Below are 11,835 nucleotides of genomic sequence, written 5' to 3' on the forward strand. Positions count from 1 at the left end.
CGGCCTCGGCCGGTTCTTCCGGACACGCGCTCAGGCGCCCCCGTTATCTCGCGCCCTTCGGGGCCGCACCAGGTTGCTGTGCGCCCGCGTGTTCGGCCACCTCCTGCTCCAGCTCCTGCTCGCCATACGCCCTCGCCATCGCCTACGCGCTCTAGCGACCACGTTCCCGCTCCATCTGCTGTGCGCTCACGCGCCCGCGCTTTCGCCAGCGCGCCTTCGCCAGCGCGCCTTCGCGCCATTGCTCCTGAATCCCCGCCTACGCGCCACTGCACCCTCGCCCCCGCCCCCGCCCGCGAGTTTCCAGAATTGTGCCAACCATTCACGCGCGACCCTGACCAGGGCCCGGCTTACGAGCCCCAGCGCGAGCGCCGCCAGGCGAACTCCTCGTCGTCGCGTTCCCCTCCCCGCAAGCGCAGACCAGCGCGCTCGCCGGAGGAGGGGCGCTTCCCGGACAGGTCTAGGGACTTTTCTTTTTCAGCCCTGCAGGCGAACCCTCGTTTGTAGACTCCTCCTAGGGATCCCTCGATCTCCTTCCCTCCAGAGGGGGTGTTTGACAGCGCGACTGTCAGACAGCAGCCCTGGTTCGGCACCCTAGTCAGAGCCCTTTTGCAGGCTATTAAGCCCGCCCTCTCTGATTCGGGACACGAACCAGCAGCAGTTTCCTCCCCCCTGAAGAGGAAGAGGGGAGTCTCTCCCGTGGATCCTCCTCCGAGGCCTATTCTGTCTCCGCGCAGATCCTTGCGCAAGGCTCCGTCTCCCCCTCAGACCTTCTCGCCCTCCCCTGCGGAGGAGGATTACCCCTCCTCAGGAGAGTCGGATGAGCCGGATCACTCCCCCATCGCACCAATGGGGGAGGCTCCGCCTCTCCCCAAGAGGTCTTCTCGTCCAGAGGTGGAGAAGAGCCTGCCCCCTCCGCTACTCGAGTCCTGTATCCCGCCCAGGAGGGAGCCTAAGGACTCTAAGACGATTCCCAAATCATCAGCGAGGATCAGGCAGGAACCGTCTAGAGCCGCCGAGGATGTCCATGTGTCCCCCCAGGAAGAGCCACTGGGGACGGGAGACTTCGCTGCAAGTCCTTCGGGAGGAGAGCACCAGGAGTCAGAACACGCGTTCTGACAAGTCCTGACCCTCATGAGGAACCTTAATGGGATCCCAGACCCTGAGGTCCCACCTCGTGAAGGGAAGGACACGGTCCTGGACCGCGTCTATGGCACCCAGAAACCCTCTAGGGCCAGTGCAGCTTTGCCCTGGTCTCAGGGGATGAAGAGTGCCAGAGACAAGGTCGAGGGCCAGCTCTCTGAGCTTGCCTCCTCCAGCAGATCGAGTGCCGGTAATAAGCTCCTCCCTCCTCCTCGGGTCCATCAGAGGAGGTACTTCGAGATCCTTGAGGAGTCTTGTCTGAGTCTTCCCTTACACCACTCCGTGGAAGAACTCACAGGGGGAGTCCCTCTTGAGAGACTCTCCAACCGGCACGTGTCCTTCTCAGCCACTGAGATCCTGAGCCAGGAGAAGGTCACCAAGTGCGCCATGCAGGTGGTTTCGTGGCTCAACATCTGGCTGCGGTCTCTGGGCATCCTGGTGCGGTCCGAGGACCTCTCCAAAGAAAGCATCTGGAAAGCGCTGGAAACCTTTCTTCTCTCGGGCACACGGACCATTGCGTTTCTGGCCCACCAAGTCTCGAGCTTGTGGGCCAATACGATCCTCAAGCGTCGGGACTCTGTGGCCGAGAGGTTCCATCATAAGGTACCCGGTGCAGGGGCTAGCAGGCTCAGACACTCTTTCGTGCTCGGAAGGACGTGGAGCTCACTGCTGAGAGGTGGAGGAAATCCAACCTGGATTCTCTCATCCACAGGGCCCTGACATCGAGGCCCTACAAACCTCCAGCAGTCCAGCCGCCCCGTCCGGCTAAGGACACAAAGAAGACGACCACCGCAGCGAAGCCCAAGGTGTCTAAGCCCTTTCCTGCCAAGAGCAGAAGGGGCAAGAAGGCCTCCAGGGGAGGCAAAAACCCTAGAGGCACCAGCCGAGGCCGGAAGCGCTAGGGTTGGCAATCCCCCTGCATGTCCACCTGTGGGGGGATGCCTACAGAGTTGCGCGACAACGTGGCAGCAACTCGGGACGGATGCCTGGACGGTCTCCTTGATCTCTCTAGGTTATCGAGTCCCGTTCACAGACTCTCTACCTCCCCTGACAGCGAATCCAGTGTCGTTGAGCTCTTTTGCCATGGGATCGGCAATGGGGCAGGCCCTCCGGGCCGAAGTCCAGACCATGTTGGAGAAGGATGCTCTCCAGGATGTTGTAGACGGGTCCCAGGCTTCTACAGTCGACTCTTTCTTGTGAGAAAGGCGTCTGGAGGCTGGAGACCAGTCATCGACCTCTCAACCCTGAACGGGTTTGTCAAGCAGACTCCGTTCAGCATGGAGACGGCAGACACGGTCAGACTTGCAGTGAGACCACGAGACTTCATGTGCACACTGGACCTGAAGGACGCGTACTTCCAGATCCCAATCCATCCGTCTTCAAGGAAGTACCTGCGATTTTGCCTAGACAACAAGATCTACCAGTTCAAGGTGCTGTGTTTCGGTCTCTCCACAGCTCCTCAGGTGTTCACCAGAGTATTCACCATCATCTCTTCGTGGGGCCCACAGGATCGGCATCCGTCTCCTTCGTTATCTGGACGACTGGCTGATCCTGGTCGACTCGGAGGCAACCCTTCTTCGCCACCGAGACAGACTCCTCGAAGTTTGCCAGGATCTGGGGATCGTGGTAAATCTCGAGAAGTCCTCCTTGCAGCCCTCTCAGAAACTGGTATATCTAGGCATGGTCATAGACACCAATCTCCACAAAGCCTTCCCATCAGACGAAAGGATAGCAAGGCTGAGGAAGGTTGCGAGACCTTTCCTCAATCGAGAAGAACTCCCAGCCCAATCGTGGCTGCGTCTCCTCGGCCACCTCTCCTCCCTGACCCGTCTCGTTCCCAACAGTCGCTTCAGAATGAGATCCCTCCAGTGGTGACTCAAGTCTCGGTAGAGTCAAGGACACGACTCCCCGGATACCTTGATCCCGATGGGACCTGCGGAACGGGCGGACCTCAGTTGGTGGGTGGCAGACGAGAAACTACGAAAGGGAGTGGATCTTCTCGTCCCTTCCCCGGATTTGATGCTGTTTTCGGACGCATCGAACAAAGGGTGGGGGCCCCACGTTCTGGGAATTTGCCAAGATCTAGGGATCATGATAAATCTTGAGAAGTCCTCTCTGCTTCCTTCCCAAAGACTAGTATATCTAGGCATGATATTGGACACCAATCTCCACAGAGCCTTCCCATCAGACGACAGGATAGCAAGGCTGAGGAAGGTCGCAAGTCCTTTCCTCAGACGAGACGAACTCCCAGCCCAATCGTGGTTACGTCTCCTCGGCCATCTCTCATCCTTGGTCCGTCTAGTTCCCAACGGTCGCCTCAGAATCTGAGATCTCTGCAATGGCGACTCAAGTCCCGGTGGAGTCAAGGACACGATTCCCCGGACGTCTTGATCCCTATGGGTCTCGCGGAATGGACGGACCTTCAGTGGTGGGTGGCAGACGAGAACCTTCGAAAGGGAGTGGATCTTCTCGTCCTCCCCCCGGATTTGATGCTGTTTTCGGACGCCTCAATAAAAGGGTGGGGGGCCCACGTTCTGAACCACAGGACCTCAGGCCTGTGGTCAGAATCAGAAAAGTACCTTCATATAAACCTGCTAGAAATGAAGGCCGTGTTCCTGGCACTTCAGAAGTTCCACCAAGTCCTGGTGGACCACTCTGTGGTGGTGATGAGTGACAACACCACAGTGGTGGCTGGCTTATATCAACAAGCAGGGAGGTACCTTTTCGGAACAGCTATCCCATCTTGCAGTAGAGATCTTGAGATGGTCCGAAGTCCACTCGATTTCACTAGCGGCTCGCTTCATTCCAGGCAAAAGAAATGTGCTCACCAACAGTCTGAGCAGAGCGACGCAGATAGTGAGTACCGAGTGGTCTTTTGATCCTCAGATAGCCAACAAAGTCCTGACTTTGTGGGGTTCTCCGACGGTGGATCTGTTCGCTACGGTGCTGAACACCAAGCTCCCGCTGTACTGCTCCCCAGTCCCGGACCCCAAGGCTCTCTGGCAGGATGCCTTCCAACAACGGTGGGACAACGTCGATGTGTAGGCCTTTCCCCCATTCTGTCTGATGAGGAGGGTACTCAACAAGACCAGAACATCGGTCAATCTCTCGATGACCTTGATAGCTCTGCTATGGCATCATGCAGAGTGGTTCCCGGACCTTCTGCAGTTCCTCACGGAGATCCCGAGGGAGCTCTCTCCACGTCGCGAGCTACTCAAACAGCCACACTCCAACATCTACCACAAAGCCGTAGCTTTGCTTCGACTTCACGCCTGGAGACTATCCAGCATCTCCTCACAGAGAGTGGATTTTCGCAGCAAGTTGCAAACAGGATGTCTGGCCACCTGCGCAAGTCATCCGCAGGAGTCTACCAGGCGAAGTGGCGAGTTTTCTGTGGTTGGTGCCGTGGAAGGGGTATCTCTCCCCTCGATGCCACTTTACCAGCAATAGTGGAGTTCCTCGTTTATCTGCGGGAAGAAATTCGCCTTTCAGTCTCGGCAATGAAAGGCTATCGCTCAGCCTTAAGTCTTGCCTTCAGGCTCAAAGGAATGGATATTTCCTCCTCGCTGGAACTGTCTCTCCTCATACGGAGTTACGAACTTACCTTCCCTCAGTCGGAAGTGAGACCTCCTCCTTGGAACGTGGTTCGAGTTCTCAGGTCTCTTAAGAGACCTCCCTACGAACCATTACGCCAGGCTTCTGATCGCCACCTTACCTGGAAGACGGTGTTCCTGCTAGCTTTGGCCTCGGCCAAGCGAGTCAGCGAACTTCATGGTCTCTCCTACGACGTCGCCCATTCAAGGGGATGGGGGGGAGGTAACATTCAGCTTCGTCCCTGAGTTTGTTGCCAAGACTCAGAACCCGGGAGTGCCGGACCCAAGGTTCGACTCCTTCCAGGTTTCGAGTCTCCGTTCTGTAACAGATGACCCAGACCATCTCCTACTGTGCCCAGTCATGAGTCTGAGGTTGTATCTTAAAAGAACTGCTGCAGTCCGCTCCCAGGTGCGAGCCTTGTTCGTAAGCACCGGGGAGACGAAGAGGAGGGTCACCAGGAATACCATCTCAGCCTGGATTCACAAGGTAATTCATCTGACCTTGAATCCTGCCCCTCCTCCGTCACGTCGCCCTAGGGCACATGACGTCAGGGGCGTGGCTACGTCCCTGGCCTTCAAGAAAAACTTTTCGGTGACGCAGGTCCTGCAAGCTGGGGTGTGGAAGCGTCAGACCACCTTCAAGGCCCACTACCTGCAAGACGTGACACACAGGAGGCTCGATACGTTCTCTATCGGCCCTGTGGTGGCTGCACAACAGCTGGTCTAACCTCAGGCTCCTTATTGGACAAGTAGCAGAAGGTTAAGGGCATTGTTACCCGGTTTTAGTTTGTGTGAATGAAAAGATCTGTCTGGCCCTTTTCTTTTCTTCATCCTCTCCTCCCTTGGAGAAAAACAGCATCCTGGGTCCTTTGCACAGCTGACCTCGAACCTCTGCAGGTAAACCATGCTCCCTTGTGTTCCTAGTATTAAGTTGTAATACTGTCATGTCCCCATACCGTGACAAGGTGGTATTGGGAGAGTCCTAGCCTAGATTTCCATCTGAAGAACTCCAGGTCAACTTCCTAGGACGAGTCACTGCTCACCTTCACACACAGCTTACGTAGGCCGCAGCAGTCTCACAACTGCCTGCGAAGAGCAGGGGCCCCCTCAACCCATGAGTTCATTCAAACTCGGGTTCGGGATCCCCGGGCAAGCCAAAGCCAGGCAGGGTACTTACCACCCTTCCTAAGGGTTAAGTCACCCCATGTAAATAGCGTGGTTTGTATTTCAGTTACGGAACAAATGACAAATTCGTAAATAATTTATATTTTTCCTAACTATACAAACCTTAGCTATTTACAGTTATGTGCCCACCAGCCCTGTCCGCTAACTAGCGGTGGGGTAGGAAACCCTCGTTAAAACTTTTATGGCTCGTCATTCAGCTACGCCGAGGTAATTACCCCATGTAAATAGCTAAGGTTTGTATAGTTAGGAAAAATACAAATTATCTACGAATTTGTCATTTTTATTCCAACACTCCATACAAACTTTTTTGCTCTTTATAGGGAATATACTTTTGGCAAAGCTGGAAACTATCCATAAGACTTTTAACGAGGTATAACCACCTACAGCTTGTTAGGAGGTGTAGTACCGGTCATCCAGCTCACGCACACACACCTGTGGTTTAGTGTCACTTTTTCTTTTGTCTTGGTGGAGATCAGACATAGTCTCTCTTCTGTCAACAACTCAAACTGGCATTTGACTTTCTTGCTTTATCTCTTTCAAGTGTACTTAGTTTTTTGTGGCTCTCATCGTGCGGGTTTGTCCTGGTTGTGAAGGTCGCCAATACAGCACCTTCATGCCCCCCTTGAGACTGATCCCCATTCCCTTTGTCTGACTTGCAGAGGTCACTCTTGTAAGTAGGACTCTCTTTGTAATGAGTGTCGGGAGTAGCTGTCCTCCCAGAAGGTGAGATTTGGAAGGCTGCAGAAGTCCAAAAGGGATTCTTCTCCTTCAGGTTCTTCCTTAAAGGTAAAGAAACTACAACTTTCTACTCCATCAGCTCGATCCCTCCACATTAACTCGGCTCGCGTATTCTCCTCTGGAGGACGGTCAGGCAAGAGCGATGGCTGCTTGACCCCTGGACAACCCTTGGGCTTAGAGAATTCCGCCGCTTCCCCTAGCTAAGTGGCGCCGCCCTCAGCTGAAGGGGATTTGCAGTCGAAGTTATATGTCAATTCTGGACTTTGTTAGGGTTTTCAGTTCCCCCTTCAAAGAATGACTTTTGGAGGTGATTCACTTGGGGGTACAGAGGAAGGGCGCACCAGCTTCCTCCGAGGTTGACATCAGTCCTCCTGTCTGAGACTAAAGGTAATGCGCTGGCAAAGTCTCTAGTGCCCTCAGCTGTAACCATACCTGTAACCACCTCCTCACCTGCTTGTTCACCCTTTGTACATATTGATTCACTGTATGCACAAGAGCAATCCCAGACTAGTACTCCTCGCAGTATCCAGTAGGGCGAGCCAAATGCGGCTAACTTAGAGTCTCGCATTGGTCAGTCTCATCAGCTTGCAGATTACGACATATTTCCTCAGCCTGAGTATGTTCAGCGAGTTGAGTGTTTACAAAGTATGAAGGACTGAGCTTCTCCTCTCAAGAGGTGAACACCTCTCGTTTGCAAGTAAGACTTACCTCTCTTGAGGGGCCGCCTCCATGAACATTTCACAAATGAGTGCTAGACTTGTTGAGGCCTCTTTCCAGCCCATCGGAGCATTCATTGTTTTTCTAAGCAGGACGATAAGTTGGTCCGAAGATTGTGTTCAGTCCCGTCTTCTCGCTTTTGTCACATCAACAGAATGTTCCTAGTTTTGATAAGCCAGGACCTTCCGGCCCTGCGCTTGAGGTTTCTTCCTCTCTGGGTGAAGAACATAACCTTCCTGCCGTGCGCATACTCACAGAATTTCACCATCCATCTGGAATTCCTGAAGCTGGATTGCTCAAGTCTACTCACTGAGCCTGCTGGAGCGTTGGCGAGTGTTCGTGCCTTGCCACATGTAGCTTCGACTTGTGGACAATTAGGCCCTAGTCATGTGCATTGTTGCGCACCCATCCACGAAATGAGGTGAGAGGGCGAGCTCTTCTCGCTAACGAAGGTCTAGGTGAAACCTTCGGTTTGCATTTGCTGTCTCATAGAGAGCTGCATGCAACATAATGTTGTTAACCAGTGGTCCAAGTGGGTTTTTGAAACGGCAGGACTCAGTCGTTTAAAAAGTTCCTGAGACAGTTGGCGAGGAGAGAAGCACTCAAGTTGCGCAACTCAGCGATGGAAGGTCCTTCCCTTTTTAACGTCAAGGACATCGATGCAGTAGCTGAGTGTTGGAGGAAGGCAAGTCAAGACACCCTCCTCCATAGTACAATGTCATCATGCTCCTACACTGCAGCTCCACCAGTGCAGAGGCCATATCCGGTAAAGTGTCAGTGGCACGGAAAGGGTGCTAAGGCCCCTTCGCAGACCAACAAGAAGCCCTTTCATGTCAAGGCAGCACGGGGCAGAGGAGGCAAAGGAGGTAGACTTGGACGATCCTGCTTGTGGGGTCATTCCTCCTGGCCATCCACCAGTGGAAGGACCCTTACAGAGATGGTGGCAGATGTGGTTGGCACACGGAGCCGAACCTTGGACAGTTTCTGTCTTCTGAGCAGGATACCACATCTCATTCACTCTCTCTCTTTCCCTCTTTTGACTTTTCACCTAATGACGTCACGTTCTTATACGAAGGGATCCGTAAAGGAAAAGGCCCTTCAGGTTGAAGTCTAGACCATGCTAGAGAAGGGCGCTCTCCAAGAGTTCCTAAACGGGTCTCCAGGCTTGTACAGTCAACTCATTCTTGTAGAGAAGGCATCTGGAGGCTGGAGACCAGTCATTGACCTCTCCTCCCTTAACAAGTTTGTCCAACAAAATCCATTCAAGATGGAGACAGGGGACACAGTCAGACAGGCTGTAAGACCCAAGGACTTCATGATAACACTATATCTACAAGATGCATACTTCCAGATTCCAATCCATCTATCATTAAGGAAGTTCTTAAGTCATCATAAACAATCGGTTATTCCAGTTGAAAGTTCTTTGGTTTGGCCTGTCCACAGCACATCAGATGTTCACAAGGGTGTTCTCCGTAGAGTCAACCTGGGCACATAAGAACAGAATTCATCAAATGAGATTTCTTGACGATTGGGTGATTTCAGCAGGCTCGGTAGCAACCCTTCTTCAGCACTGAGACAGGCATCTCGAGTTTTGCCACAATCTGGTGATTGTGGTTAATAGTGAAAAGTCCTTCCTGCAACCATCACAAAAACTGGTATACCTTGGGATGTATATAGACACCCAACTATGCAGTCTTTCTGTCCGAAAGCAGAATTGAGAGGCTGAAGAGAACAGCGCACCCCTTCCTGTTGCAAGACTCGCTACCAGCCCATCAGTGACTTGGCCTGTTACACCACCTGACCTCTTTTGAGCGTCTGGTGACCAATGGCCGTCTTTGCATCTGATGTTTCCAGTGGCAATTGAAGTCTGTTTGGTCTAAGTACAAGGACACCCCTGTGGTGCCCAAGCAAAAGAGAGATATGAGGTGGTGGGTATCAAATACTGTACCAACCTCCTGAGGGGAGTATATCTTCTCTCTCCTCCCCTGGAATTGATGCCCTTCACAAATGCATCAAAAGAAGGTGGGATGCTCACATGTTGCACACGGCTCACATGGCCTGTAGACTGTGATCTGAGTCCAAGCAACATTGCCACATAAACCTCCTGGAAATGACGGCAGCCTTTATGGCCCTCCAGCAATTCCAACAGTGTTGATGAGTGACAACACCATGATAGTGGCATATATAAACAAACAAGGAGGTACCTTATCACAGCATCCTTACCTTCTAGCCGTAGAAATTCTCGGATGAACAAAGTCAACTTAGTAGCCTTATCAGCCCATTTCATCCCGGGCAAGTAAAATATTCTGGTGGACAATCTGAGCAGAGTGACTTAGATAGTTGGCTCTGAGTGGTCTTTGAATTGTCCGATAGCCAAGAAAGTCCTGACTTTGTGGGGTTCGCTGACAGTAGACCTGTTTGCAACGTCTCTCAACCGGAAAATTCTGACGATCTGCTCTCCAGTACCAGATTCCCAAGCTCTTTGGCAAGATGCTTTCCAACACCAGTGGGACAACTTGGACGTCCATGCGTTCCTCTTTTTTTCCTAGTGAGAAGATTACCAAACAAGGTAAGGGTATCTGAAGACCTATCGATGACTCTCATAGCTCCGATGAGGCAACATGCAGAATGGTTTCTGGACCTTCTACATCTGCTCACAATGGTGCCGAGGGAGCTCCCTTCACTTCCTGATCTACTCAGACAACCACACATAAAGATTTACCTCAAAGCCGTAGCATCCCGAAGACTTCATGTCTAGAGGCTATCTAGCGTCTCTTCTCAAAGAGAAGGTTTTCACAAGAAGTTGCGAAAAGGATGTGCGGGTTCCTCTGGGAGTCATCCTCTGCCGTTTATCAGGCGAAATGAGCAATCTTTTGCGGTTGGTGTTGTGGAAGGGGTATCGTTCCTTTTGATACCACTATCCCAGTGTAAGCAGAGCTTTTGTTATACCTTCGGGAGGAAAAACGCTGCTCGGTCTTGGCGGTGAAAGGTTACCGCTCAGCCTTAAGCCTCACCTTTAGACTGAATGGAGTTGATATTTTCTCTTTGATGGAATTATCTCTCCTCATGCAGAGTTTTGAGCATACCTGTCCTCAGCCGGAAGTTAGACCTCTGCCCTGGAACATAGTTCATGTACTATGATCCCTGGAAGGAGCGCCTTATGAACCCCACGTCAAGCATCAGACCATAACCTGACACTTAAGACAGTATTCCTGCTCGTTCTGGCTTCTGCTAAGAGAGTCAGTGAGTTGCACGGTCTTTCTTATGAGGTCATCCAGTAAGGGGGATGGGGGACAGGTAATTCTAGTCTTTGTCCCCTAAGTTTGTTGCCAAGATTCAAAATCCGACTGTAGCTGATCCTAGATTCAGGCTCTTCTGTATTGAGAGTCTCCATTCAGCAACGGATGGCCCAGATCAACTGTTACTCTGCCTCTTAAGGGTACTGAGGTGTTATCTCAAATGAACCATAGGAACTCACCCTCTTGTTAACAGAATTTTTGTTAGCACTGGCAGGGTAAAAAGGAGTCACAAGGAATACAATCTCTTCATGGATTTACAAGGTAATAAATTGCGCCTTGAATCCTGGCTCCTCCCAGCAAGGGTGTATACCCAGAGCTCATGATGTTAGGGGCATCAGCATGTCTCTAGCATTTAAAAAGAACTACTCTGTGGCGCAGGTACTCCAAGCATGTGTGTGGAATCGTCAGACGACCTTCACAGCCGACTACCTGCAAGACGTAAACCACAGGAACCTGGATACACTCTCCTTTGATCCTGTGGTGGATGCACAACATGTGGTCTAAACACCTTAAGCTCCCTTATGTGACAAATAGCAGTCAGTTGAGGGCAAATGTTACCCAGGATTAGTCTGGGGTGAATGACAGAGTGACTAGCTGCTTCTTTCTTCATCCTTCCCTCTCTTGGGGTACAGCACCTTGAGTACGCTACAAGCTGGCTCCCTCCATTTGCATGTGCGAACCATTTCCCTTGTGTAATCTGATATATGAAATAAATATTTATGTCCCCATCCTCTTCGTGAGGTGGGAGTTGGGCAATGTCCAAGGTTAAGTCAATGGAGTTTTCATACTCCAATAATTCTTGCCTGGAAAAGTAACATTGCTTAGTTATCACACAATCACACTGATTGCTCAGGTTGTTAGCTCTTGCCTATGCACGAGAATTTAGCGAGGTGTCAGGGTGTTTCTCTATTAAGCTCATGCGAAACATGGAGCCACATCCCCGGTCAAATGTCAGCCAGTTGTTTAGGACTTCCACCCATTTAAGGGTGAGTCTTTATAAAGAGCGAAAGGGTTTATATGGAGTGTCGGAACAAATAACAAATTTGGAAGTAATTTGTATTTTTCCTAACAATACAAAGCTTCAGCTCTTTCTACAGATTTGTCCTGCCATCACCTATCCTCTTACAAGTCCTGCCTGCAATCAAAAGTGACGGTATATCACA

General features: G+C 51.7%; 1 pseudogene; it reads right to left on the reverse strand.

The window, feature by feature from the left end:
- Positions 1-11,835, reverse strand: part of LOC137643348 (chitin synthase chs-2-like) — a 342,298-nt pseudogene that overhangs the window by 134,244 nt on the left and 196,219 nt on the right.

This window comes from Palaemon carinicauda, chromosome 6 (assembly GCF_036898095.1).
Source record: "Palaemon carinicauda isolate YSFRI2023 chromosome 6, ASM3689809v2, whole genome shotgun sequence".
Lineage (NCBI taxonomy): Eukaryota > Metazoa > Arthropoda > Malacostraca > Decapoda > Palaemonidae > Palaemon > Palaemon carinicauda.